The sequence below is a fragment of the Alligator sinensis genome, unplaced genomic scaffold (assembly GCF_000455745.1).
Source record: "Alligator sinensis unplaced genomic scaffold, ASM45574v1 scaffold674_1, whole genome shotgun sequence".
In the NCBI taxonomy this organism is placed as follows: domain Eukaryota; kingdom Metazoa; phylum Chordata; order Crocodylia; family Alligatoridae; genus Alligator; species Alligator sinensis.
In genome coordinates this window covers 2,154,659-2,182,010 of record NW_005842032.1, presented here as the reverse complement: position 1 = coordinate 2,182,010, position 27,352 = coordinate 2,154,659, and the positions used below count along the sequence as shown (strand labels likewise).

Genomic DNA, 27,352 nt, shown 5'->3' with positions numbered 1-27,352 from the left:
TGTTGGCAGCTTGTGGGACTCTGAATTGTGAGGCTTTTTGTTTTGTCTTTTGTCTCTGTATCTCTGCAAGGTCTCAGCAACTATGACAGCTGTTTCAGTTCATATTTTCAGTATTCTGTTGAATAAAACATCAGTAGGTGATCATAGATGCTATATTGATGCAATTCTCGAATTCAGCTGTGCTAAATATCGATCAGTCTCATCCCTCAGCTTTTTTCAGTAGATGCTTTATTATTTGGATACTGTCTTTCTCCAAGCCATTAGGTTTGGACCAATGGGAATTGCAGTTGTGTGTCTAAACATGTACTTCATTGCAGTCTGCTTGAAGTCATACCCATGAAATTATGGTCCATTCTCAGATCTTTGTTAATGTCTATCACTATGTCATATGTATCTTGCCTTAATGAAAATTGATTTGACATGCATATTCACCTGTTTAACTGGAGTATCTTCCATTTCAGGGAAGTGAGATGATAGTAAAGTATCATGGTTTCTTCCAGTAGTTTCTCTCTGAATGTTTTATCTCAGATTGCAGTCTTGATTCTGGTCTTTTCTTTGGGACTCAGGCCCCTGCATATGTACATTTAAAGGCACTGTGGGGTCCCTGATTCCAACAATTGTGCTTCCTGCCATGTCACATGTGCATAGATAGCAGCAGGCTCAATTTTGGGATCAAGGATCAGATCCAAATCACACACTTTTTACTTGCTTTATGATCCTGGGCTCCCCCTTGCACAAGCAAATTGAAAGTTGAACACCCACAGCCTGGTGTGATCCAATGTAGGCCCAGGGCCAGTTTGAGACCCCAGTGTGGTTTCAGGGGCTGACAATCAGTTGATTGTCAGTCTTGGCTCTGTGGCATCCCCAGACATGCCATATATTCAATTTAAAGTGCCATTCAAACCAGTCATAAGAACGGTTTATGTTATATGTGGACTGTTTTAATGGCTGGTTTGCCATTTTATGGTGCCTCAGATTGGGTGCATGTGTAGCACCCTTGCCATTTATGCTGCGATTAACATGTTAATCGCAGCATAAATGTAATGTGTAGTGGGGGTCCTTAGTGAGCCAAAATTGCATGATTGGCCTTTTAACCTTAGCTCAGTCAAACTAATTTATGCTTTTGTCTTCCTTTTGTATTGTGTTAAAAAATGTACTGAAAACCTTTTTTGCTTCATTTTTCCATGCAGTGCTGTACTTCTCAAATTTCTGTAATACAGTTTAATAGCCTTTACTGCTGAGGGAACTGAAAACTATTGAAGTCATCAAGTGTTTTAGATCCAGCCATTATCAGAAATAAGGCTACTTTCCAACTGTCTTCCTTCTTGCTAGTACCTAATGCCTGCACATACAAAATGACTGTGTCCTTCTCCATTTATCTGCTTAATTTCAGAAAAATGTCAGTGTTGAAAGACTTTTCCATCCAGGAAGAGCATACACCAACTGCTGAAGCTTCCTTAGCCTGACGAAGGGTTTTTGAACCCGAAAGCTTGCTTAATAACTATTCTCCAACCATTTGGGTTGGTCTAATAAAAGATATCAAATTCACCCAAGGAACCTTGTCTGCCTATGTCCTTAGACCAACACGGCTACAACCCAAACCTCAGCGTTGAAAGAGCTTTAACTGATCCACAGTTTTTTTTTGTTTGTTTTCCTCCTAGTACCACATGGTGTTCAGTAAGCATTTGGAGCTCAGAAGTCTGGCAGAGGTCTCCTTCATTCACAATGTTTAAGTTCTGACCAGCCAAGGTCATGTAAGGTCATCAGCTTCCTGACAGCAAAACAGCTGGTTCCAGCTGGCTCTTGCAACAGGTCTTAAAGATACAGTTCCCTACAGAGGGAGGAACAAATAATTTACTACTTGATAGAAACATAGATTATTTTTCTTTTGTCCCTAAATCTGAAAGATGTCATTTAGAATATACTACTGCTCCTTTTGCATATATGTATATATCTCTTTGTGTGTATGTGTATATATGTGTGTGTGTGTGCGCGTATGTGTGGGTGTATTATATAAACTGCATTTAACCATGGAGATCTTTGGCTTGTAATAGAGGTAAGTATAATAGCTATTTATTTGACCTTTTTTTTTTATATATCTGGCATTAATACATTATAAAAGTATGGTTCCAATTTATGGCAACACTATTCCACATAGATATAAACTATTTATAATGTAATGTTATCAAATAATGCAATGAAGGAAAAGATGTATTAGTAGACAAAACTTTCAAAATACTTATTGGTGCCTATACATGAGTGTGGAGGCTTCTCCTGTGTTCTGGAATTCTGATTAATTGAGTCTGCTGGGGCATGCCAATTACCCAGGCTCCAGTAGCCTTCTGTGTCTTATGTATCAGCGTCCCTGCACTTCAAAATGTCAGCAGGCATGCTTGAACTAAAGCTTATTGCCATTTTGAAGTGTGGAGATGCTGATACACAAGACACAGTGGTGCTTTAACTAGAGAAGCTCTCAGAGCTACTCTAATTAAAGCACCACTCTCCCCAAACCTGGAGCACTTGAAAATTGCCTTATGTGACTTAGAAATTTAATGGGAATTAGGCACCTTTGACAATGTTAATCAGCATTATTAAATACTTTAAAAGGATAACAATGCGGCTTTTCAACAGCAATTCTTTGACTCATGAAATGTCATTTTGAAATTTAACAAAACAAATCCATGCAAGTTAGGGTGAGATTTCCTCATCTGCCAAGGTATAGCTGCATGCATTTTACAACTGAATTTTGATCTCTAGTGTTAAGGGTTTATAATGGAGATGTTAGTAGGGAGTGTATCACAGTACTGTAATGGGCACACATATTGGTTTCATAAAGAGTGGCCTATTTGTGATAGAAAATTGGTGTGTTAGTCATTTTCTGTTAGTGACAGTCTGTTTTAGACATGCTGAACTCCATTGTAATATCCGACCTCGCAAGTCTGTTTCTTTGCAAGTTTATTTATAATCATGTAAATAGTGGTAGCTGGGAACATGAGAAAATGTATTGCTCTCTCTCTTGTGTGGCATCAGATATCAACTTCCAAATCTATGGCCACTGTCTGGTATTATCACTCAATGTGTGGAATCCATCTGCCTCGTTTGGGCTTTTGTAAAGATTGCAGCTTTCAATTAAGTGCTGTAGTGTTTATTGGATACTGCATTCACACAGGAGGCTGTCCATGATGTTCATCTTCTGAAGTGTTGCTTTGAAAAATCCATATCCAGATCTCAATCAGTTTAGCTTGACCTATGCTTCTCTGTCAAGTTTGCGCCCAATGAGGGACTCGTTTGGTTTTGGTATAAAACTATTTGGGAATAGGTCTGAACTTTCCCGGTGGTCAATTCACTCTGTTTCTGCCCATAGGTTTGGTTCAGCATCCCCAACCTCTTCCAGGAGCTTGTGGGCTTTATGTATAAATGATTTACAACTTTCATACCTCTTAAGCCTTCATGTGTTTGCAAAGTTGATGGAACAGGTGATTTCATCATTTCTTGCCTCTGTTGCCAGTAATGATGTTAGCGTGGCAGGTCTATGCCACAGGGGTGGCCATGATGCCCCCGGTGGTTATGTGGTCCCTGCTTAGCTCTGTCCTTATGGTAAACCTCCCTTAATCACTCACTTGCCATGATTGTTCTTATTTAAAGATTAGATAAAGGAGGCTGCCCACAGGCCTTAGAATGAGCCAGCATCAGTAGAAATCACCACCAGGTCTCTCTTGGATCCCCACTTGTCTCAACTCAGCCCTCAAGCTCAATAGGCCTCCTTGACCTGCCCATGTCTCTGCAGGGCACCTGAAGCCTTAATTGCATGGCTCTGTTCCACCCCTACACCATGCCCCAAGCCTCACAGGTGTTATCATTTAATGATGTCATTTAATGTTCCTTCTATTTTGCTCATTTTCTGGGCTCCTCACTACTTTCAGTCCCTCTCTCTGGTTCTCGGACCCCCTGGTCACCTGCACAACCTGTCTCTGGGCTCCAGGACCCTTTAATCACACATATAGTCACTTTCTGGGCTCTCAGGCTTTCTGGTCTTATGCTCAGTCCCTTCTCAGGGGTCCCAGAACCCCTGGTCCCACATGCAGTCCCTCTCTGGGGTCTTGGGGATCCTGTAGTCTGACTTCTACTCCTCCTCTGGGCTCTCGGATTCTCTGGTCTGGCTTGCAGCCCCTCTTGGACTCATGGACCCTGTGGTCCAACTGTCAGCCCTTCTCTGAGCTTGTGGACCCAGTAGTCCAAGTCTTAGCCTTTCACTATACTCATGGGACTCCTACTGTGTCCCATTCTCTGCTAAGCCAGGCTCCCAACCCCTTCTGGGCTACCAGTTCTCAGGGTAAGCCTGCAGCCAACCCCAGCAAGACTCCAGGTTAAAACACCAGTGCACTAAAAGGCATCTCACCACTCTAGCAAACACCCCAACTCTCTCTGTGTTAGGTAACAAAATAAAGGCCTCTTGCCTGTAAAAACTCAGTCTTTCACTCTCCAGGTAAGCTTCCCTGCTCCCAGGATTGCAGAGTGGCTTACTCCATTCACTGCAAGTTCAGGAGGCCTGCTGCCAGGAGCTTCTCATTGCATGGCTCCCAGGGCTGAACTGCCTGGCCAGCCAGGGCCTTGGGATTATATAGCTCCAGCCTGGCCCTCTACTAGTCAGGCAACTCTCCAGTCATCCCTCTCTGCCACCTGCAAGCCACCTCTCTGGCTGCTTGTACACTTAAAGGGGCAGACACACCCCACTGCCCTGCCACAGCTAGGATCTGTTTTCTTACATCACTTGGACTAAAGCTCAAGAGTACAGGGAGTACTCTAAAGCTCAAGCGTACATCTGTGTGTCAACTGAGGGAACAGTCGAATGTCACTCCTAGGTAAGTTAAGGTATGCTCATGGGGAAGGATGTGGTTGCCTACTTTGATATTCAGCATGCTCTTGGCTTAATGATTGTCCTGGTGGAAGAGTGATGATACTGATTTATGGATGCTCAACTTTAAGTGCCACTTGTGGAGATTGTCAGCAGTGAGTTTCACATCAGTACTCACTATTTTTTCTAATTCTGTCACAACTATTCCTTGGGCTACTATGGCAACATTGTTAATGTACATGTATCACTTAGATGTTGTATGCAGGAAGTCTGAGGTATATACATTGAAAAGTACTGATGCTAGCACTGATCCTGGGGGGACTCCATTCTTCAGAGTTCATACTCTGTGTGAGGGTTGATGCTGAGTTTTCCTGGAGTTGAATCATAGTCTCAGACTAGGATCAAGTGTTCTCTTAGAGCTCTCCTGCCTCAACTTTGATGGACAAGGAGGATAAAAGATAGAAATGATCCTAGGAGATAAAATAGCTGTTGTTGACTCAGGGTCCTGGCTCCTCTTCACAGGGCTTGACCATCCCCATCCCCTGCCCTACCCACACCAGGTGTTCTATAATTGCGATTATCAATCTTCATCTCTGGGAGCTCTGTTTCTCTGGTTATCTAGTCCACTCCTGGTTCTACACATCCTCTTCTCACCCTGGACACTTGCCCCATTCTTTCCTGCATGGATCCCAAGCCGTCTGCTCCCCAGTTTGAATCCCACCCTAGACTCTTAGGGCTGGGTCTGGAGATTTCTTCCTGACTTACTATAAAGCCTTCTTTGCTTTTCTTTTCTTCTAGGTTCCTGGAGTGGTTCACCGCACCCTCCAGGATTGGATTCACTGACTGGGACATCATCGTCACTTTCTTACCTGACCTCCACGTGTTAGTGGACTGCTGGGACTCTTCCTTGAGTCCTGGGGCTGATCCCCCTCTGGTGGTTACTCTCTGTGCTCTCCCCATCTCCTCCTTGGGTTTCTTTCTTTGGAATTGACACTGACTGCCTTGTAAGCATCCCTTAAATTCCCCACGCTGATCAGCAGCATTCGTCGTGGCACTTTGCAATTAGCCGCTTTTTTGCAATTAGCTGCCCCTCCGGCTGATGATGCAAATTGCTGCTGGTTTGGCGTTTCTCCTGCTCGGGTTTGCCATGCTTCCCTTCCCTGTCTGGGATCTGCCCTGTTTAAGTTTCTCTTTGTTTTCCTTTTTTGTTCTGGTGGCAGGGCGTGTTAGCCCCCCTGTCACACTCTGCTTTTTTCTCCTTGGCTGGTAAAGAGTTTGAATGATCTGCTGGAGATCATGCTCATGATGAAAGTGCATAGGTTGCAATCAGGTATCATGGAGTGTGGTTTATATTTGAGGCCTTGGTGCCATACAGTGTTATAGGAGGTGGCTGTAAGGTCAATAAAGACCATGCCTGTTTTCTGCCTCATTTCAAATTTGTTTTCTGTGTCAGATGTAAGTAATGTAACTTAGTCAGTGATACACCACTTTTCCTGAAAGCTAGCTTATTCTTTTGGGAGCTGGGGATCAATGTTTTCTATTTTATTCAGGATTATATGCTCCATGACTTTGTAATGCAGAATAGTGAGATGGGCTCTCTCACTATTCTGCCTTACATACAATGTACTACTGAAGATAATGAAAAAAAGCAAAATCTACTCTATGTAGGGCAAGACTCTTAGAAAACAAAATAACATTTATATTTTTTGTCTAAATATTTCAAAGGAAAAAAACCCCTAACTTCTTTATTTATAATTTTTTTTTATACTAAGGAAGGTTTACACAGCTTGTAGAATATTTGTTTGAAGGAAATGAAATTTCTCTTATCTTTTTCATTTTATGAAGAAGTCACCATGAAATCCAGTGTCCTGTATGGCATCAATACTACTAGAAGCCAGGTTATATTTCCATATACTTTAAATCAGAGGTGTCAAACATATGGCCCGTGAGTCACATCCAGCCCACAGAGCCCCATAATTTGGCCCCTGGTGCTGTGTCAGATTATCCCCATGTGCAGTACCTGGGATATGCACCACCCATGGCATTTGCTGGGGCCAGTCCTGGGCTGCTCAAACTGACATCCTGGACCTGTCCAGGTGCATGTTACTTGTGTAGGATCAGGCATGTGGATGGTGGGCGGAAAGGGTGGAGAGTAGGAGGGTGTTCTGTATGGGCCTAGTCTGGCCTACAGAGCCAGATGAGTTTGACACCCTTGCTTTTAAATAAATGTGATTTTTATTTCAGATTAAGGAAAACAACAGGAAAGAGTAGCAGCTTGGGTATGTCTAGGCTAAAGATTGAGTTGACTTAGGTAAGGATTAACTATCATCATGATTTCAACTTCAGGTCATAAGAAAACTGAGCGGGCCTCATTTCCATGTAATTCTGCCTTTTGTGTTGTAATTTACATCAGAACACATTGGGTGTAAAATGCTATCAGAGTAGAACCCTCTCTGTCTTAATGTTACTCTTTTGTGTATTATGACTGCCTATGGTATTGGGGTGAATAAGGTCAAGCGTGTGTTTCCTGTGTAGCAGCTGTGTAGAACTGTGTACATAGAAGTTACAGAAATGTACAGGAAAATTACATAAGAATGAAAAGGCATTGCAATTTCATAGGTACAAATGCTAGAAGGTTTGCTTTAGATTCAGTTAAAAATAGTATCAAAGTGAATGCCCATGCTCTGACCAGGAACATGACTGAAAACCAGAAAGCCAACCTTTGGTCAGAATGAGCCTGAAATCTCTGAAGTTGAAGGTTTTGTGATTTTGGACATTTTAAAAAGGTTAAAAAAAAGTCTTTTAAATGAGTTTTCAATTTCATTTTTTTTTTATTTCTCGCTAGTTGTCATATAAGTAGAAATATCAAAATACTGAACTGTTCTTGTAATATTTGTACCCCAGACGCAAACAAACTTTCCTGGAGAAAGCCCATTTCCATGTGATTTTTCAAACCACTGCTTGTGTGTGAAATGTCTGAATAAGATGTAGGTGTTCAGTTTGCTGTTTGCCCATTGCTTGGTTGAGCCAGATATGCATTGCATATACAACTTACTCATCCTGACTGATAAATAGAACTTTTAGAGTGTGTTAAAAAGAACACGATTTCTGCAGCTATTTAAGATATTTTGTTAAAAATGGAACACATTTAAAGTGCCTGTAGCCGGTCAAGAAATGTGGTTAAAACTCAGTCGCATCTGTCCCCAACTTAGAATTATTTTACACAGCTCTGCAAACTCCTGGAAAAGTAGAATATATTGGCGAGCACATGACACATTGACCTGGTGGAATTTCTGTTAGTTGCCAGTTTATTCTTAGCCTCGAGTGTTTTTACAATACTAGAAAATGAAACTGATCCTGGTAGAAACATTCTTAGCACTTGAAAACAAAAACCAAGACTGAACTTTTTCATAATAAGCAGAGTAGCTTTCAGTGTAATTCCGACTTTTGTGATAGATTTCCCTTTGGGGACTTCTGTGAGTACTCCTTAAACGATGCTTTTCTTTCTTTCTTTCAAACTGGCCGCGGGCAGGTGAAGCCCTTCTGAGTTCCTGCAGCTCAGGTCCCTTCTGCGCGTTCCCCTCCACTCCCTGCACCCCCTGCCCCCAAACCTTGCCTCTCTCCAGCCTGTGCTTGGGGACCCCCTCTCTGCCCCTTTCCCCCGCTTTCTGAGCTTTTTCCCCGGGCTCTGGCAGCCTGGTTTGTCTCTTCCCCTCCCCCACCCCTGCCTGTGCTCTCCCTTTGATTTCTGGTCCCTCCCTCCTGCCTCCTCCAGAGCACCTTACCTTGGTCTCTGCCATCTCCTCCTGCCTTAGGGCTTGCCTTCAGCCCCTGCAGGGTTGTTCTCTGCCCCCTCCCAGGGGGCAGAGACTGGATTTTGGGGCTGTTTCAGCCCCCTCCCAGTCCCCAGCTTCAGTCTGAGGCTTTTTTTCCCCCTGTAGCAGCCTCTGTAGGAGAGTTAACCATCTCCTGCCCAGGATGGCTGCCAGCAGCCAGGGCACTTGGCATGGGGATGTCTCTGCAGACCTTCCCCTCAGCCATGGCCTGCAGGTGCATGCCTCTCTCCATGTCAGGGTGGAGGACTGCGCCAGAGCTCTGGCAGACCTGCTGGAATGCCGGAGTGTCCAGTACACCTCCCGGGTAAACTCTGTGCCCATCGTGTACTTGAGCTCTCCCAGCCTGGTGAGGGAGGTGTGCATGGCGGGGCTGGAAATCTCGGGTGTCCACTACTTGGTTACGCCCCTGGAGACCCTGGCAGTGCGGGTGGTAGCATCCAACTTCCCCTCACACCTGCCAGACCGGGACCTCACCCAAGCGCTCAAGCGCTATGGTGTCCTTACCAGCCTCTGGTGCAGGCTGACCACGGGGAGCAGGGACCCAAGGCTCACGCATGTCCTGTCCTTTCAGAGGCAGGTGTTCATGCTTCTCATGGATGGCACCCAGACCCTGCCTCTCTCCATGACCTTTGTGGTGGATGGGAGGCCCTATGTGGTCTACCTCTCCCAGGGCGGAAATGCATGCCACCGCTGCGGCAACAGCTCCCACCTTGCTGCCCAGTGCCCACTGGGGCAGTCAGCTGGGGCACCAGCTGCTGCACCCACACAGGAGGATGGCACATCCACCTCTGGCATGGGAGCCTCATCAAAGGGTGGGGTTGGGGGCTCCTCCCAGCCCCCCTTCACCCTGCTCCATCTGGGGGGATTGACCCCTCTGGTGTGAGCATACCACCCAGTGGGGGGCCTGGGATGTCCTCCCAGGGTCCTCCCGCCCCTCTTGGGGCTGATGCCCCGCCTGGTGGAGGGGCTGGGGACTCCTCCCAGTCCCCTCTTGCCCCAGTCCCCTCTGGGACAGCTGCTGCCCCAAGCTCTGGCACCCCACCAGGTGAGGTGACCATGGCCCCCTCTCAGCCTCCCTCCACCCTCCCCCTGCCTCATGGGGCTGCCCCCCCAGTGCGAGGTTTCACCTGGTGGAGGGGCTGGGATGTCCTCCCAGTCCCTCCCTGTCCCAGTTCCACCTGGGGTGGCTAGCATCTTAGGCGCTGCAGCCCCATCAGGTGGAACAACTGAGACCTTCCCTCCACCTCCATCCACCCCTGCCTCAGTTGAGGTGGTGGACCCAGAGGTGGTGAACCCCAAGCAGGCTGGCCCACCCCCTTTGAGGGAGGTGACACCTGCCCCCCAAAAAGCCAAGAGCAAGAGGCAAAAGGGAGCTTCTAAAGGAGCCCCTGCCCCTTTGGGGCCCGCCTCTGACAGTGCTGGGGAAAATGCAGCCAGGGAACTTGACCCCACCCTGCCTGCCCCCCCAGAAACCCCGCCACCTCAGGCCATGACTGAGGGTGTCCCAGTAACATCTGGCAACTCTTCACCCCCATCCCAGCTCATGGGGCTTGTGAGAGGCAAGGCAGGGAGAGAGTGCCTGCCTCCCCAGCCTCAGGCACAGGAGACAGCAGAGGGGCCTGCCACCACCCTGCTCACTCCCCTGGCTACCGAGGAGGAGATGGAGTGCTTGCCCTCTGAGCACCGCAAGCAGTCCTGGAAGCGGGATGACATTTGCCCCCAAAGCAGATGGGGATCGATCTTCCGGAGATGTTCCTTGACCCAGATACTGAGGGGAGCCTGTTAGGGACCCTGGCCATTGAGGGCACTTTCACCGGCCTCACTGGTAGGTCCCCTCCCAGAGCGAAGCCCCGCTGGTTCTCGGTTGGCAACATCCAGCTCCTGCTGGAGAAACCCCCCCGGGTGGCCCCCAGCTACGGAAGCCTCCTCGACCTCTTAGAGCAGACCAAGGGCCAGGGGAACATGGCAGAGAGTATCCGGCAATGGTGCCCGGACGCTGTGCAGTTTGTCTGTGCCACCAGTGATGCGGCGAGGCTCATGCGCTGGGACCCAGGCATGCGTCAACATGTCTTTCAGCTTGAGAAGCTGGTGATGTGGTTGAGGGAGGTGTGGGGCCAAGGCGGGTCTGCGGAATAGGGTAGGGCAAAGATAGGCTTTCCCCTCTCTCTGTGGTTTTTGCCTGGCTCTGTCACCTTGTCTCTCACCGTTATCCTGCCTATCCTTCCTCTCTATTCTCCTGCTCATGGCGGTTACCACAATTGCCTCGCTAAACACCAACGGCTGCAGAGACCCGGTGAAGCGGACAGTCATCCTGGAGGGCTTGCGGCAGAAGCGGCTGGCGATTGCCTTCCTCCAGGAGATGCACAGTGACGTGCATGTTGAAGCTGACTGGCACGCTGACTGGAGAGATCGCTTGTTTCTGAGCCATGGCACCAACCTCAGCGCAGAAGTGGTGGCCCTCCTCTCACCGCAGCTGCAGTACGACTCGGCGGTGGCACAAGAAGTCGTCCCCGGCCAGCTGCTGACTGTCCACGTCACCCTGGCACACCAGAGCTTGCTCCTTGTCAACATCTACGTGCCCACCAACGGGAGAGAGAGGGTAGCCTTCTTAGAGACCCTGGGTGACCTCCTGCGTGACGCCAGTGAGAACGATGGCCTACTCCTCATGGGCGAGGATTTCAACTGCATCGTTGATGCGCTGCTAGACTGGACGGGGCCGGAACCGCACCTTCCTTCAGCCCACAAGTTGTGGACCATGCTGGAGGCAGTGGATCTTGTTGATGCCTGGTGGGTCCTCCATGCTGATGTGCACCAATACACCTGGGCAAAGATGAGTGCCAGTGGGATCGCCATGGCCTGCCTTGACCACCTCTACATCAGCCAGCACCATCTGCTGTTACTGCGCAGCAGCCACATCATCCCATCGAGCCTCTCGGACCATGCCCTGGTCTGCTGTGAACTGAGCCTGCCTGGCAGAGCACACACCCTTACTGGTGTCTCAACATCAGCCTGCTGCAGGACACCCTTTTCAGGGACTGCTTCGCCCACCTCTGGAGGAGCTGGGAGACTATGCGAGCAGACTACTCCTCCTGGCAGCTGTAGTGGGACATGGGGAAGATACAGATCTGGACATTCTGCCAGCAGTATTCCAGCTGGCGGCAAGCAAGATCCACCACTACACCCAGGAGCTGGAGGAGGACATGGCGGAGCTTGAGGCAGCCCTGCTCCATGTGGGCAATGACGCGGCACTCCTCAAGAGCCTCCAGTCCCAGAAGAAATGCCTGTGGGAGCTGGCAGAGGGTGCGGCCCATGGTGTGCGGGTACGTGCCTGCTGCCAGGAGCTGGTAGAGGCCGACACCCCGACTGGCTTCTTCTTCGGCCTGGAGAGGCGGCAGGCTACGGCAAAGACACTGGACCATCTCAAGACCCTGGAGAGACAGCTGTTCACGGACCCAGGCAAAGTGCGGGGGCATGCCATTACCTTCTATCAGGACTTGTTTGCGGCTGACCCCATTTGTTCAGAGGCCACTTAGCAGCTGCATAAGGAACTGCCGCACCTCAGTGCTTCACAGGTCGAGGCCCTGGAGCACGAACTCTCCCTGGCAGATCTCAAGGCTGCTGTAGGGGTGCTTGCCTAGGGCAGGGCCCCAGGCCTTGACAGACTGCCCGTGGAATTTTACAAAGCCATCTGGCCCTTCCTTGGACCCAGCCTCCTCTGTGTCCTCTGCGAGATCCTCACTGACAGGACCTTGTTGACCAGCTGCTGCCAGACAGTGCTCACCTTGCTGCCCAAGAAGGGGGACCTCGGCTGCCTTAAAAACTGGCGGCCCATCTCCCTTCTGTGCGCTGACTATAAGATCCTGGCGAAGGCGCTGGTGAACCATCTCTGCACTGTCATGGCCTCCGTCATCGGGCCTGAGCAGAGCTACTGTGTCCCGGGCAGGACCATCCAGGACAACCTGTTTCTGCTGCGTGACCTGCTCACGGCTGCGGAGCTTTTTGGCCTGGACGTTGGTTTGGTCTCCCTGGGCCAGGAGAAGGCCTTCGATCGCGTTGACCACCGGTACCTGCTCAGCACCCTTGAGGCTTTTGGCTTCGGGCCACTTTTCATCGCAGCGCTCCGGGTCCTGTACCATGATGCCTCCAGCCTGCTCAAGGTGAATGGCATGCTGTGCTCCCCATTCCTGGTGCATCGTGGCATACACCAGGGCTGCCCCCTGTCGGGCATGCTGTACGCCTTGGCCATTGAATTGCTGCTGCACACTCTGCAACGTTGCCTGACTGTCTTAGCTGTGCTACTGGCACCAGGCCCAACCACCGGCCCCCCCCATCCAGCTGACAGCATATGCAGATGATGTGACAGTCTTCCTGGGCAGTCAGGAGGATGTGCAGGCCCTGGTGGACTGCTAATGCACCTACGAGATTGCTGCGCCGGCCTGCATCAACTGGGGCAAGAGTGACACACTCCTGCTCGGGATGTGGGCCGGCAAACCACCTCTGGACCTGCCAGGGGGCCTCGCCTGGCACTGAGAAGGCCTCAAAGCCCTGGGAATGTTCTTGGGGCCACCCGCCTTTGCAGTCCTCAACTGGGAGGACCTGGCAGAGGGAGTGGAAGCCCGCCTGCAGCGCTGCTACTGGCACTTGCCCGCCCTCTCCTACCATGGCTGGGTCCTCATCACCAACAACCTGGTGGTGGCGACCCTGTGGCACCGCTGTGTGGTGCTGGACCCTCTGCCGGAGCTACTTGAGAGACTGCAGTGGCTCCTAGTGGACTTCCTCTGGGACGGATGCCACTGGCTCTCACAAGCTGCCCTTTACCTGCCCACCAGTGAGGGGGGCCAGGGCGTGATTGACCTGGCCAGCAGGGTAGCTGCCTACCACCTGCAAGCCCTCCAGTGGCTCCTGTATGCTGAGGACCACCTCCCGTGGTGGCAGTTGGCATGCCGGTTCCTGCAGTGAGTGGGGGGCCTTGGCTTTGACTGGGAACTGTTTATGCTGGACCTCACCTTCCTGAATGGGGAGGTCCTTCCCCCGTTCTACCACAGCATGGTGCGGGCCTGGTGGGCTACCTTCCCTCTCTGTAGGCCCCTGCATTTCCCACAGCTGCTTCAGGAGCCCCTGGTCCACAACCCAGCCCTGCAGCATGTCGTGCTGAGCCTGGCCTCCACCAGCCTCGTGGCTGCTCTCATCAAGGCGCATGCCACCTGCCTGGGGCACCTCCTGGACCCTGCTCAGTCGGACTGGCTGTCAGCCAAAGCCCTGGCTGCCTGGCTGGCACTGTGCTCCATCCGCACCATGGGCTGGCTTCTACAGGCTGTTAGGGCCGCCCTCCCGACAGAAGCAGTGACCACCGTAGACGGCTACCTCTAGGTTCACCAGGCCCTCCCCACCACGGACACCATGAGTGATGCCTTCCCACCACTGCCGGTCATCCCAGCGGTGGCCAGTGAGCTGGCTGACCGGCCCAACACGCTGCTTAGGCTCCCCAGCAGTAATACGGGCTGCCCCTTTGGCACACTGCCCCGGAATGGACTCTACGTATAGGTGGTCCGCACCCGGCATACCCAGGTGCTGACCGGCCATCCCGACACCGTGTGGAGGCAGCACCTGGCATGGCCCGGCACCCCTCTGTGGCGCACGCTGTAAAAGGCACCCACCGCCAAGAAGACCAGCAACCTCCAGTGGTGACTGGTGCACGGCATCCTGGCCACTAGCACCTTTGTGCGCCACCTGGTGGCCTCGGCAGCCTGCCCCTTCTGCCCGGGGGTGCTGGACAAGGACGTTTTCCATGCCTTCCTCGACTGCGCCTGGCTGCGGCCACTCTTTGCAGCCCTCGAGGTGCTGCTGCAGGCACTGGGCCGGGACTTCTCAGAGGACACCTACATCTACTCCACCCCGTACCGGTCAGCTGAGCGGGCCGCAGTAAGCCTGGCCAACTTCCTGCCCCCCTGGGTGTCCCCAGTGGCAGAACTGTATATATGTATATGTGTAAATACTCCTTTTGTTCTTTGTGTTTTTGTTTTTTGTCTAATGTGTATGGGCAGGCCTTGCAGGCCATGAGCCCAGGCCTTGTCCATGAGGCCCAAATCTTCGGGCCAACTTGTACATAATCTCTACTGGCCCCGATTTATCACCCTCCCTGGAATAAATGCTTCTTAAAAGTCAAAGTCTTTCTTTCTTGCTATTAGTTTCTCATGCAGTTGATTGTTTAGTTTGGCAGTACTCAAGGTTTTCCATGACATTGTTACCAGTTATACACATTTGCATCCACCCACACAAACCCCAAGTTATGGGTACTTTTTAAAACTAAAAAGTCCTTGAATCCAGAATTCCTATGAGAGCTAGGAGAAAGGTGCATAGAACAAAGGATAATCAACAGAGAAAATTTTGATGTGGTCAAGACCATCAAACAGCCAAGAGTTACCCAGTGATGACTGTTACATGGTCTATGATAAATGGGCTGATGGCCTCAGTCCAGTCTCTAGTGGGAAGCTGTTTATAATGAACCACTACTAGCACTGCTTGGCACTATGGTTGGTAGTCTCAATAGGCATAAGGAGGACATAATAGAAATTAAAACTAAAGTACTTTGTTGTTTTTTTGGATAGTTCTTTTTAGTTATGATTGAGGAGCAATGGCAGGGCAGTATGGAGAAGCCTGCTTTCTTGCTGTCTGGGTCACAGCTCTTATATAGAGAGAGGACTATCATTCTCAAGGTTAATCCAGCATGTGTTGTGAGTACTCAGATTCACTGCAAATTTTAGAAAAGAGAAAAAAAAGATGTATTTTCCGTGTGAATCATAATGTCTTCATCTTCCTTTTTAAAATAAATCCTGGTGAATGGGAGGGAGGGACCTCAACTGCACAAAATCAATATCAATTACTTTTCAATAAGAGACATAGTCCATGTATATATGCTGCAGCAATGACAAAAACTAATCCCCATTATGTATTGAGTACTTTGCTCTTTTATAGCATTTGTGGCTGTAGTGGCAGTTGAGCTATTAAAGGAACAATTGATTAGGCTAGCTGACGTCAATACTTGAAAGGAACTTCACCTGTTTTAGAGGCAAAAATAAAAATGGATGTCTGTTAAAAATATAATTTAAGGTCATCAGAATGCCATATAATAAGAGGTCTGTTGCACATAATTGATGTTCTTGTCTCATTTAGCATTGCAGTTTGCCTGTATTCAGTTTCCTCACATGGTTAGGCTATATGCAGTTTTATTACTATCTATGTCCAAAGATAAGCAAACTTCTGTTCCCTTTTCTAATTTCTTTTAAAATTGCTTTGTGTCATGTCTCTCACATTTAAACTGAATCTATATCTATATCTATATCTATCTATATCTATATATCTGTCTGGACAAAAGTACTAGATAGCTAATACAGAAGCACAATACCAACAATACAACAACTTTTCCATATTGACTTTCTAGTCTGTTTTTGTTTGTAGAATGTACATTTGTAGAAAAATATAACAGGATTTCACAATGAGCTTAGAGTTATTAAATACACATTTTTTTCAGTGAATGAAGGATATTGATTTTCCATTAGAGTTTATATAACATGACTATTTTATACTGTCCTATTCTATACATTTGTGATGGAAATGAATAAAGATTAAGGCCAGAAAGGCTGATTATATTACTGTAGCCTGACTTCCTGCATAACATGGATGAATCATTTGGTGAACTTCCATCAAGGCCAATAAATTACTCAAATTCTGAAAGTCATGGTTTAATGTTACAGTAAAAGAATTAAAGAAAGGACAAACTATAGCAAAAGCAATTGTGATCTGACTTGAAATAAAATATTTAAAAGTTTCTATCTATTGAGCAAAGAAACTCCTGGCACCCTAGAGGAAACTGTACTAGAGCTTCCTTTGTTGGAGACTGACTAAACCATTACATTTAGCTTGTCCTCCTGGGCCTGCATGCTTGAATTTACCTGCTGATCCATTCCCCTCCCAGTCATTTATGGGAAAGAAGTGAAGCACTGGGAAAAGACTCGCTGCCCATTCCCCAGACAAGAGTGTCCACAGCATTACTGTAACAAGGCTGTACTAACAGTGCACTGGTACCAAGTGTCCTTGCAGGGGGGCTGCCAAGTCAAATGGATGTTATGTTTTGTAACAAAAAGTATATCTGCATATTTAATTTTAAATAGCCAGGATGTAATGACTTTTACAATATAAAGATATCATATTAAGTTAACTACACTCTGCACACAAATAAATATATTATTAAATTTATTTTCTGAACATATCATTAAGTTGACAATTAGTGAACCCAGAAGACCAGTGTTACCTCCACTGCACAGAGGCATAAAACATTTACCTACTCCCATATGCTGCCTATTGTGAAATTTAATGATCAATGTCATAGAATTTTGAAGGTTCGGTAGCAATTTTTTCCATTTCAATATTGACGACACTCCATTAATATGTATGTAGCTACTAGTTATTGTTGTTATTGTTGTAAGAGCCAGTGAAACACTATTGTACTTATCTAACAAATAACTGCATGTTCCATGTGCTTGATTAAAGTTATTACATTTCATGCTATTTTACTACTGGTAAGCAAATTGTAATTTTTTATATTGCAAAATAAATATTTTGTCAAATCACTGAGACACACGACAAATTAAAAATTTATAGCAGATTTACTACATTTTTAATTGCTGACAGGAAATAACTTTTGTTTTTGACATGGGGTCCAAAAAAAAGTTGGATGTGAAAAGAAAAATGCTGCAGGAAGCACAAAAAGAAAAAAAATACTTGCAAATAATTTTTATAAATTGATTTCTCCAGCAGTAGAACAACAGTTTAGGTCTAATGACAAGACATAGAACCAAGCAGTGGAAAAACAATGAATGCTCAAATTTGGATAAAAGTGAAAATGTTAAGGATTTTTATTTAAGTGAAAATAAAGGTGTCTCTGAAGGGGAAGTAAGAGATACTGAAAACTTTTTAAACATGTCAAGCCAGGCAAAAGATGACAATTATTACTGTAAGTTTGATAAAAATGAAAACTGCTGTGGGTTTTGGTTTAACTGAAACCCAGGATGACTTAAAAAAAACAGTAACCCACTTAGAAAAATTGATTTTGGTGACCCATTCAGTTGGTTGTTCCTTACTGACAACATCAGATGTATTTAACAACAACACCAGATGTATTTCAGAAGAGCATGGGGTTGAACAAAATGAACAGTACAATTTTAGCAGTGTGAGAGGAATGTGGTGAGTTTGTAGGAAAGGGTATGTGTGGGCACAGGTGATGTGTAGGGAGATAAGAGGGGGCACAGGTGACACAGCAGGGGTGTGTGGGGCAAATGCTGCCCCCAAGGTTTCTGTGCCCACAGCAGGCTGCGGGGCTGCAGCTGGGTCAGACCAGCTCCAGGTAGGAGCCACCTCCACGGCCCAGCAGGCATGACTCAATGTGGGAGGGAGTGCCATGCCACCATGGCTGCCCATAGTGAGGCACCCTCTGCCCACAGTGAAGCACCCTCTGCCCACCTGGCAGGAGCAGGGGCACAACTCTGTGCCACCTCTTCTGTCATGCCTCAGCTCAGTGGCCATGGCAGCACGGCACTCCCTCCTGCACTGCATCCCGCTCACTGGGCCACGGAGGCATCTCCAGTCCGGAGCTGGTCTGGCCTGGCTGCAGCCCGTGCCCTGCTGTGGATGCAGATATCTTGGGGGGTATATGCCTCCCCTGCCACATCACTTTGGCTCTCCCACTGCATCGGCTGTTCCCTCCCCCTGCTCCAGTCGTGCCGATGTGTTGCCTGTCTCCCCCCACCTACAAGAAGCATTGCCTGTGCACCCTTCCCCACTTCCCCATAGACCTACCTTGAGGGAGCTGTGGGAGCTGTTCTCCACTGCTGCTTGACTGCCACATGCATGTGTGCGTGCACATGTATGCGGTGTCCCCTGCCTCTGATCACCCTCCCCATTCCCTCCAGCCCCAAGCAGCCCCTTGCAGGTTGGAATTTTGCCAGCCTGCAAGGAGAAACCCATGGTTTCCTGCATTTTTCTATGTTGAAGGAGAAAATATGCATTTTTCCAGTGAACAGAAAACCCAGATGCCTGGTACTAACTCAGGGCCTCAGTCATCGGTCCTAAGCACGTTACCTTACATCCAACACGCTTAACATAACTGAATCCATCTTTTACAACGTAAAATAATATAGAAAAATTACATAATTTTCCTCAGGTTTGGTCCCTCAGGCCCCCACATACTTAAGACCTCATAAGTCATGTGCCCCAGCCCCCTAACAATTTTCATTGCCCTCCACTGGACTATCTCCAATTTGTCCACACCCTTTCTGTAGTTGGGGCCCCAAAACTGGACTTCTGTGGGTGAGAAGAGATTGATTGACCAGTGAAATCATTTCAGATATGCAATAGCAAAGACTTATTTGGATAAATAAAGACAATGTTTATATATTTTTGGATTTAGGGAAGAAAGGGATCTCCTGGCCAAGGTTTTTGGTTCCCCTGGGGACCTGAGTTGGTTTGCTGAGCTCCAGAGAAGTTCAAATTTAGAAGTCCAAAAGTAAAAGTTTATAAGTGTAGAAGTTCAAATTTTCCTTCAGCCTATGCCCAATATTTATAGGCGGCTGGTTTTAATATTTTAATGAATGATCCTGATTGGTTTTATTTAATTTTTGTTTGTTTGTTTCACTGAAACTTTTGCAACTGGATTAAACCAGATTCCTATTTCTTGCAGACCTGGAAGATGTTAATTAGTTGGTGTTCAGGATGCCAACCCATCCTATGCCTTCAAAGAAGACTGCACAGAACACAGAGGTGGATTTACACAAGGAAATGTTCTCTTTAATGAGAGTACAGGACAATCACCTCCAATACTCAGGACAGCTGTCTTGACCTGGGCAGGAAGGGTGCATGCACAGAGCTTAGTGGGAAGTAACATATAAACTGTATACCCTGCCCCATATTTTAATTTCTTCCCCTTGTTTTGCCTATGTCATGGCCAATCTCCATTTCCTTTGCTGAATATCATTGCTCCACCTTTATTGTTGTTTTGCCTATTATAATTAGTGGCAACTATTGTTATCATATCATTATGCATGCACATAGGCTTCGTTCCACTGTTGCATAGGTGCTCTCCTGGCTGGGGGTCACCCATAGGTTATCCTGTGGTCCAGAGTTCCTCTTTGTGTACTGTTCCCTAATAAAATGGGGAATCTTTAACCACCAGGATATCTGTCTTACCTGTCTGTATCCATCTTGAGCTAGTTCAGTTGGCTTTTGCAATGTTTGGACACTTAGTCTTGTGATTCCAGTTGTAATCTTGCATTGCTAACTCAGCATTTGTTATTAGTTATTTGTATTCCTTCCCCTACAGTTGGGACTTATATTGAGAAAGCAAAGGGAACAAAGGAAGGCTTTCTTATTTTATTTCCCTTCTCATTGTGGAATGCTGTTAACACTGGTTTAACACCAGTTTATGGTCTGACAGGGCTGTTGTTTTAATGCTTATTTAAGCATTTTAACAAAAAATATATTTATTATAGCAAAATAACATTTAATACATTTGGTTACTGTGACAAAAGGAGCCAACCCACGGCCCAGTTGGGAGATCAGCCCGTTTTTCTGTCCTTGGGCAAATTGCCCGCCTCTTTCTTCTGCCACACCTTGATGTCCTATTGTTTTGATGTTAGTAGGTGGAGGCTGCCCTTCCCTGATGACAAGGGCCTGATGTATACACGCCAACCACCTCTATGTGTATCCCATGCCTCACAGATGTTTCCTTCAGCTAAGTAGCACTGGGACTTCAGCTCCAGAGTCTCACATGGGACTCTCACTTCCCACCAGAGTTCAAAGTCCCAGTGCCCTTGCAGATGTTTCCAGGCCTACCACCTGGCTTCCCTAATGGTGTACACACCAGGCCTTCCATATCCAGCTTAGCACCTGGCCCCTAGTCAAGTGGCTTGCATCGGGCCTTGTCAAGTGCCTCCTTTACCCCAGGGCCTCACAGCTGTACCCCTCATAACTCTCCCCTCCTACTGAAGCTGCTTAACTGCCTCATCTCTGAGGTCTCACAACTGCACCTAAAAACTCAGCTGCCTCTCACAACACTGCCCCAAACTCTGGGCCTCACTACTCCACCCTCTCTGAGGGCCACACTACTCTGCCCTACCATTCAGGCTCAGGGTTGACCACCCCCATAGGCTCAGGTGGCACCCCACTTGCTGTGTCTGGCCCACCACTCTGCCCCCTCACTCAGGGCTTGAGGTAAAACACCTCTCCAGGCCCAGGTAGCACTCTCCTGCTGTGCCTGGCCCACCTCCAGGGTCTACCATCCCACATGGCTCAGGTGCAGTTACTCTGTATGCCTGGCCCTGAACTACTTCCAAAGCCCACCCAAAGGTGGGGGAAGGGGTTAAGGTGCCCCACCCACCTTACACTGGGATGGTCCTCGAACCTAGCATTTAAGAGGCCCTGCCCCACCAAGGGCAGGACCACCAGGCCTCCCTATCCTGGCAGGGTACAGTTTCAGGTGAGGCCTCCTCCTTCCCCATAGCCTCACCCTTATGTCCGAGGTGTTCCAGGAGCAGCTCAGCCCAATGTTGCCTCCTTGGCTGCTCAACACAGACTGCTCTGCTCTTATACCAGAGCTCTCCAAAGTGGCCACCCTTGTCAGACACCTGGCAGCTGACTGCTCCAGGCCTTAAAGTGATGGAGTACTGAAACTGTTTCGTCACCATAACATATATATTTATTTTTAATTAATTTAATATAAAGTTATGGTACAGAGTATTTGGATTATTTGATGTATGTTTTTTTAATAATCTTTTCTTTTAGGCTTTGAACTCTGTTTAATTAAACATGTGCATAGTTTTCTTTGCTTTGCTAAGCAAGCTAGTTGCTACATTTGCAAAGTTTCAAACTATGGTCACTTAGATACAGGCTTTTGAGGCCTTCTGCTTTAGCTACACTTCGGAGCTTTGGCTTTAGCCTCTTGAAAATGGCCAAGCCTGGCAATAACTTACCCATGGCTTATGCTAAATAAGGGCTACACTTCCTCTCTGCCGTGTGTCTTACACCTCACCATTGTAATGTCCAAGGACTTAAAAGAAGAAATATCTGTGGAACTTCACCTGAATTAAGCTAGTAACTTCACATGAACCAAGCTGGAGAGTGTCAGATAAAGACTAGGAGGTAAAGAGTCTTTATGTCAATAGCTCTCATATCCTGAGATGCATGCTGTTTAGGGGACCAAAACTCCTACTTCTGGTGGGTCCTTATCAGCTGGGCTTGACCTGGGGCCAGCATCCCTGAACGTGCCCGATATACTTCTGGGTTGCCGTCAGGGAGCCTCAGCCTGGCTGTGGCCATGGCCGATTGAGCCCTGCTGCCACACATCTCCCTGCCAAAGTTGCCTTGTGGCGGTATTTTCCATGTTCTCCTTGTATCTCTCTGTGCTAGCTCTGCACACTGAGATAAAGGGTCCGCCACCTTATTGGTCCTACTGGGCCTACGATTAATAGAAAATTTAAACAGTTGCAGTGCCAAAGCCCACTGTGTGAGACTATTATGATATCATCTATATAGGATGCAGCGTAGGCCACATGCGCTGCCAGGAGGTCATCTGTCAGGCAATGAAATATGGCTGCCGCCTCATGAAGCCCAAATGGTATGCATTTAAATTCGAACAGACCCCATGGCATTCTAAAGGCCATTTTAGGTTGATCTCTTGTTACCATTGGGATCTTTCAGTAGCCTTTGGCATGATCAATGGTGGAGTTATATTGTATTCTCCCAGTTCTCTGAAGGAGCTTCTCAATTTGTGGCACGGAGAATGCATCAAAAATGGCTGTACTGTTGACTTTGAGGAAGTCTATATAGAGTCTCAGGAACCCATTTTTCTTGGGTACTGCCACTATAGGGCTGTGACACGGGCTACATGAAGGGGCTATAATTCCTTGCTCCCACATTTCTCCACCTCTTGTTTAACTACATCCTGTAGGTGGTGTGAAATGGACCTCTACTTCTCTCTCACCATCCCCCCCGCCTTTGGCTTATCTATCCTATGTTCAATACCTCTGGCCTTGCCAGGTTTTTCACTAAACATCTCCTGATACCTCCCTATCAGCTGCTGTATGTCCACTTGTTGTTCTGAACTTAAATTATCCCCAACTTTTATGGGTATCTTATTTGCTGCCTCTCTGAGACCTTCCCCCATTTATGGCCCCAAATCTTCCTGCCTTTCTTTGGGACTCAACATCCACCCTTCAGGTTCTTGCCATTTTCTTAATAGGTTCACATCACAGATTTGCTTTTCTTTCTTGTGACCTGGTCAGCAGCTTCATAGTCCACAGGCCCTGCCTGCAGAACAACCTTGAAGGGTCCTTGCCATTTGGTAAGCAGCTTACTGGCAGAGGTCAAGAGCACACCAGCACCTTTTCCCCAACCTGAAACCCATATTCTTGGGTCTTTTTGTCATATTCTGTTTTCTGCTTTTCCTGTGCTCATTTCATGTTTTCCTGTGCCACTTGCATGGCCTGTCCTAACATGTGAACTAGGTCTTGTCTATGTTTTGGTGCACTTTCACTCCTTTCCCCTGTTTCTTCCCATTCTTCTCTCAAGCTGTGTGACAATCCTCATGGGCAGTGGCCAAATACAAATTCAAAAGGTGAAAAAACCTGTTGATGCTAGTGGTGTATCCTACAGCACAAACATCACAGGTGTAAGTAGTAGATCCCACCTTCATGGTTCTACCTGAGTGCAGTGACGCAACATCCGTTTGATGGTCCCATTCAAGCGCTCTACTAACCCATTGGTTTGGGGGTGATACACCATGGTTCTAAGTTGCTTAACCCCGAGCACCTGACAGGTGGCTCTCATTACCCCAGCCATAAAGTTAGATCCCTGGTCAGTTAGGATTTCCCAGGGAACTCCCACCTGAGATATCCATTTTAATAACTCGTCTGAAATACAGTGGGCTGTAACTGCCCTCAGGGGTATCGCATCCAGGTAACGTGTAGCATAATCTGTCAATACTAACACAAATTGATTCCCCGACCCACTCTTCAGCAATGGCCCAACTACATCTAGTGCAACCCTCTCAAAGTGGGTACCAATAAATTGGCATACTCTGCAACAGCACCTTAGGGGCATTCTCTCCTGTGCCTTCTGACATTCCTCACAAGCCTCACACCATCATGATACCTCCTCCTGTATCCCAGGCCAGACGAACCATCGTGATATTTGGGCCACGATATTTGGGTCCATCCCAAAGTGTCCACCCATAGGGGAGGCATGCGCCTGGTCCCAAAGGGCCTTTCGGTATGTGCAGGGCACCAACAATTGGCGAGTCCACCCCTCTTTCCTGGTGGCTTGACTGACCCTGTACAATAACCCATTGTGAATTTCAAAATGTGGGTTACTTACGATTAACGCTGGCTGTGTAATCCACTCATCCACTTGGGACAGCTTTCCCTCTCGTACCTTGTCAAATTCTTGTTCCTCCTCTTGGGCTAATTTAAACCAAGGTCCAGGCACCTCAGTATTCACCCGTATCTCTGGGTCTTCTTCCGATGATGAGGTATCACCCTTGCTAGCTACCCAGCCCTCAACTTGGGGCCACCCCTTTTGGGCTTGCTCTGCCTCTTTAACCTTGTTGAGTACCTCGTCCAACAGGGCCCAATCTCTTCCTATAATCATGTCAGCATCAAGGTTCAGTGCAAACCCAACCTTTAACTTCCCCCTTTGGTTGCCAACCCTCATTGTAATATATCCTCTCTTATAACACTCCACCCCTCCATGTATAAATCTCATGCACACTGGTTTACACCATTCTTTGATGTGCTTGCGTATCAAACCCATTCTTATTAGGGTCTGTGCACATCCTGTGTCTCAGTGTTTTGCCTGCCACTTCTGCCATCACAGTAGGGCGGTCCCCATTTGTTCAAAAGGTCTTTCAGTAACTGTAGGAGTGTTTTTGGTCTTTTGTCTTCTTTCTCTTTTTTTGCTCTGAAAAGTCAGTGATAATGCTCTGGAGTAAGCTCCAATCAATGAAGGATCACAGTCTTGACTTGGTCTTAGTGACTCCCATGGACTTAGCCTCCCATGCTGCTAACCAATGTGCCTTGTTCCTATGGGTTTTTCCGGTTTCGCTGTCACTTGAGGAAAAGACATCTTGGTACTGGGTTAGATTCCGGAAGGTCCCCCAAGGGGTTCTCACCTGCCATGTCTTTCTGGAATAAATTAGTTTAATTGAGAGGAAGATGGTATGTCCAGCCTTTCCTGGTGCCTTCCTTCAATGTTCCCTTCTGTCTTCCTACTTAGGGGCTCCACCTCCCCTACACCTCACCTAATGCCAACCAAAGGTGCTATTTCCTGTTTTCTAGATCTGGTCCGGTATAGGCTCCGATATTCTGGCTCTTTGAATTATGCTGGTCAGATTTGGACATTGTCTCATCCGGGTTTTCTCAGGCCGTACTTGGTCCAGCCCAAACTCCTTCCCAACCCCAGGTTACCTTGCTCCCCAGCATCTCTGTCTCTCTCTTGGATCTGTACTTGCCATGGTTCAGATTCCTGTCTCTCCTTTTCTCCTCAGGTTTCTGCTGGGTCCAATCTTGACTGGAGATATCTGGAGTCTACAGCGTTGCTTCAGGTAAGTCACTTACCCTTCCACAGCTCAGCTTATCTTTGAAGGTCCCTTCCTGGGGCAGCAACCACTTACCCTCAGTGGGGCTGTGTTCTGCTCCAGGCCACTCTGAGCCCACCGGGGAACCCACTTCCAGTCCCCCATGCTGCTTGTCCACCAGGCCTTTTATCCCAGCTTCAAGGGGCCAGCCGTAAATCGGTGCCGGCACGCTGCCATACAGCGTGCCCATGCCGACGCGGGAGCCAGTCCCAGCTCCTCCCAGATCCATCATTCCTTTTTTTCCTTTTCTCTTAGTGTGGTGGTTTTTTCTGCCATGGTTTCACTTTTACTGTGCTCCCAGCTCAGCGTGGCCTCCCACCAACTCTGCTCCTCACTCACTCAGGGTAAGTCTTCTCTTATTGCTCCGTGCCTGCCACAGTCCTCCCTCAGCAAAGAGTGATACACAGCCTGGGTCTTCCCCACTAGGAGGGCCCCCCAAATAACTGGCCCATAGTGCCTGTTCTAACCTGACCAGTATGGCTGTCCTCTCAAAGGCTTCAATGAAAGCCTTGGGTTCATCATCCTTGGTTATCTTCTGCATACAAAATGTCATCCAATTACACCACATCCACTCATTTTGGTGACTTGCCTGCTGCTGCTGCACCTCAAGAACTTATAGCTTGCAGGGTCTGTCCCATCACATCCGGGGTTGCACTCATATTCTCTTCTATAGCCACACAAAAAGCTCATTGCTAGACGGTGAATGCTTTTCAAGTAATTTGAAGAAGCTGTAATATCCAAAAATGTAATAATCAACAAAATTTATTGTAGAGACCTTTTAGATCTAGTGGGATAACTCATACATGCATCAAGATCCAGATCAACAGAGAAACAAACATAGGACACCTATACACATGCATCAAGGCTGCTCTGATGCACGATAATTACAGCAATTAATCAAGTTTGCTGGAGCATGGTAATTATGTGCTCCAGCAGACTCCATCATCATGTGTATCAGCACCTTTGTGCTAAAAAATGGCAGCAGGGGTGCTTTAACTAAAACTCATTCAATGAGCTTTAGTTAAAGTGCTCCCACCACCATTTTTCAGCACAGGGATGCTGATACACCTTGTGGAGGGCCAGTAGGGGGTGCTCCTGTGTCAAGCCACTCACCTCACTGCGTCTGACTGCCTTCCAGGGTCTGAGTGCCTCCCTGGGGGTGCCTCATGTCTAGCCAACCCCCTTCCTGGAGCACACCTGCTAGCCTGGAGGTAATGCCGCCACCACCCAGGGTCTGGACTGATCCTGTCACTGTGACCCTGGGAAACACAGGCTTAGTAGTCCTTGAGGGTACTCGACCCACTCCAAGAACTTGGGGTGATTCCCTCAGTCTGAAGCACAAATAGTGGTCTCCCTTAGCCAGCAGAACCAAGGGGACCCCAATGCATAATCTAGACCCACTCCCAGTAAGTCTCCCATGTTAGGTACAAAGGAGAACTTTATTGGTTACAAGGAGTAGGTTTGGAATCATATACAGGGTTGAGCAATATCAGAGAAATCCCATAGAGCAAACTGGCATGGCTGGGTAGCCTTTGATCGTGTATCTGAGTTATTGCCGGCTATATATGTAGCTAGATCTCAGGTAGCTTACTCACGAGTATCATCAAGAGGCAGGTGGAGATTCTCTTTGGAGGGAGGCAGTTCATTGATCATGAGTTTCAAGAGAGAGAGCAAGTTTCAGATGGTCCAGCTTCTCTCTCTGTGTTTTCATCACGGTGACTTCCCATCCTCCTGGGCAGTCCTTAACTTATAAAGATCTATGACTTCATTTACCTGGCCCAGTGGAGGCCAGCAACTGTTGGCTGCCAGCCAACCAATTTGAAATGCATCAGTGGTTGCTGGGTAGACTGGCATTGCTCAGAACAATAGGGAGCCCAAGCCCCTCACCCAGGTATGTGATGCCAGTAATGTAGGCAGAGGGAGCAGGTTACCCCCCCCCCACTCAGGAATGTATCCAGCTCAGGGTCACATGAAGAGATG

At 47.8% G+C, this 27,352-nt stretch overlaps 1 long non-coding RNA gene across 1 annotated transcript in view; it reads left to right on the top strand.

Annotated features, from left to right (window-relative positions):
• The window catches only part of LOC106722127, a 219,982-nt gene extending 200,259 nt beyond the window's left edge, over positions 1-19,723 (top strand). Inside the window, exon 5 of the long non-coding RNA XR_001357930.2 lies at positions 19,427-19,723. This is a non-coding gene — a long non-coding RNA (uncharacterized LOC106722127). The remainder of the gene's footprint in view (positions 1-19,426) is intronic.
• Positions 19,724-27,352: the final 7,629 nt, after the last annotated feature.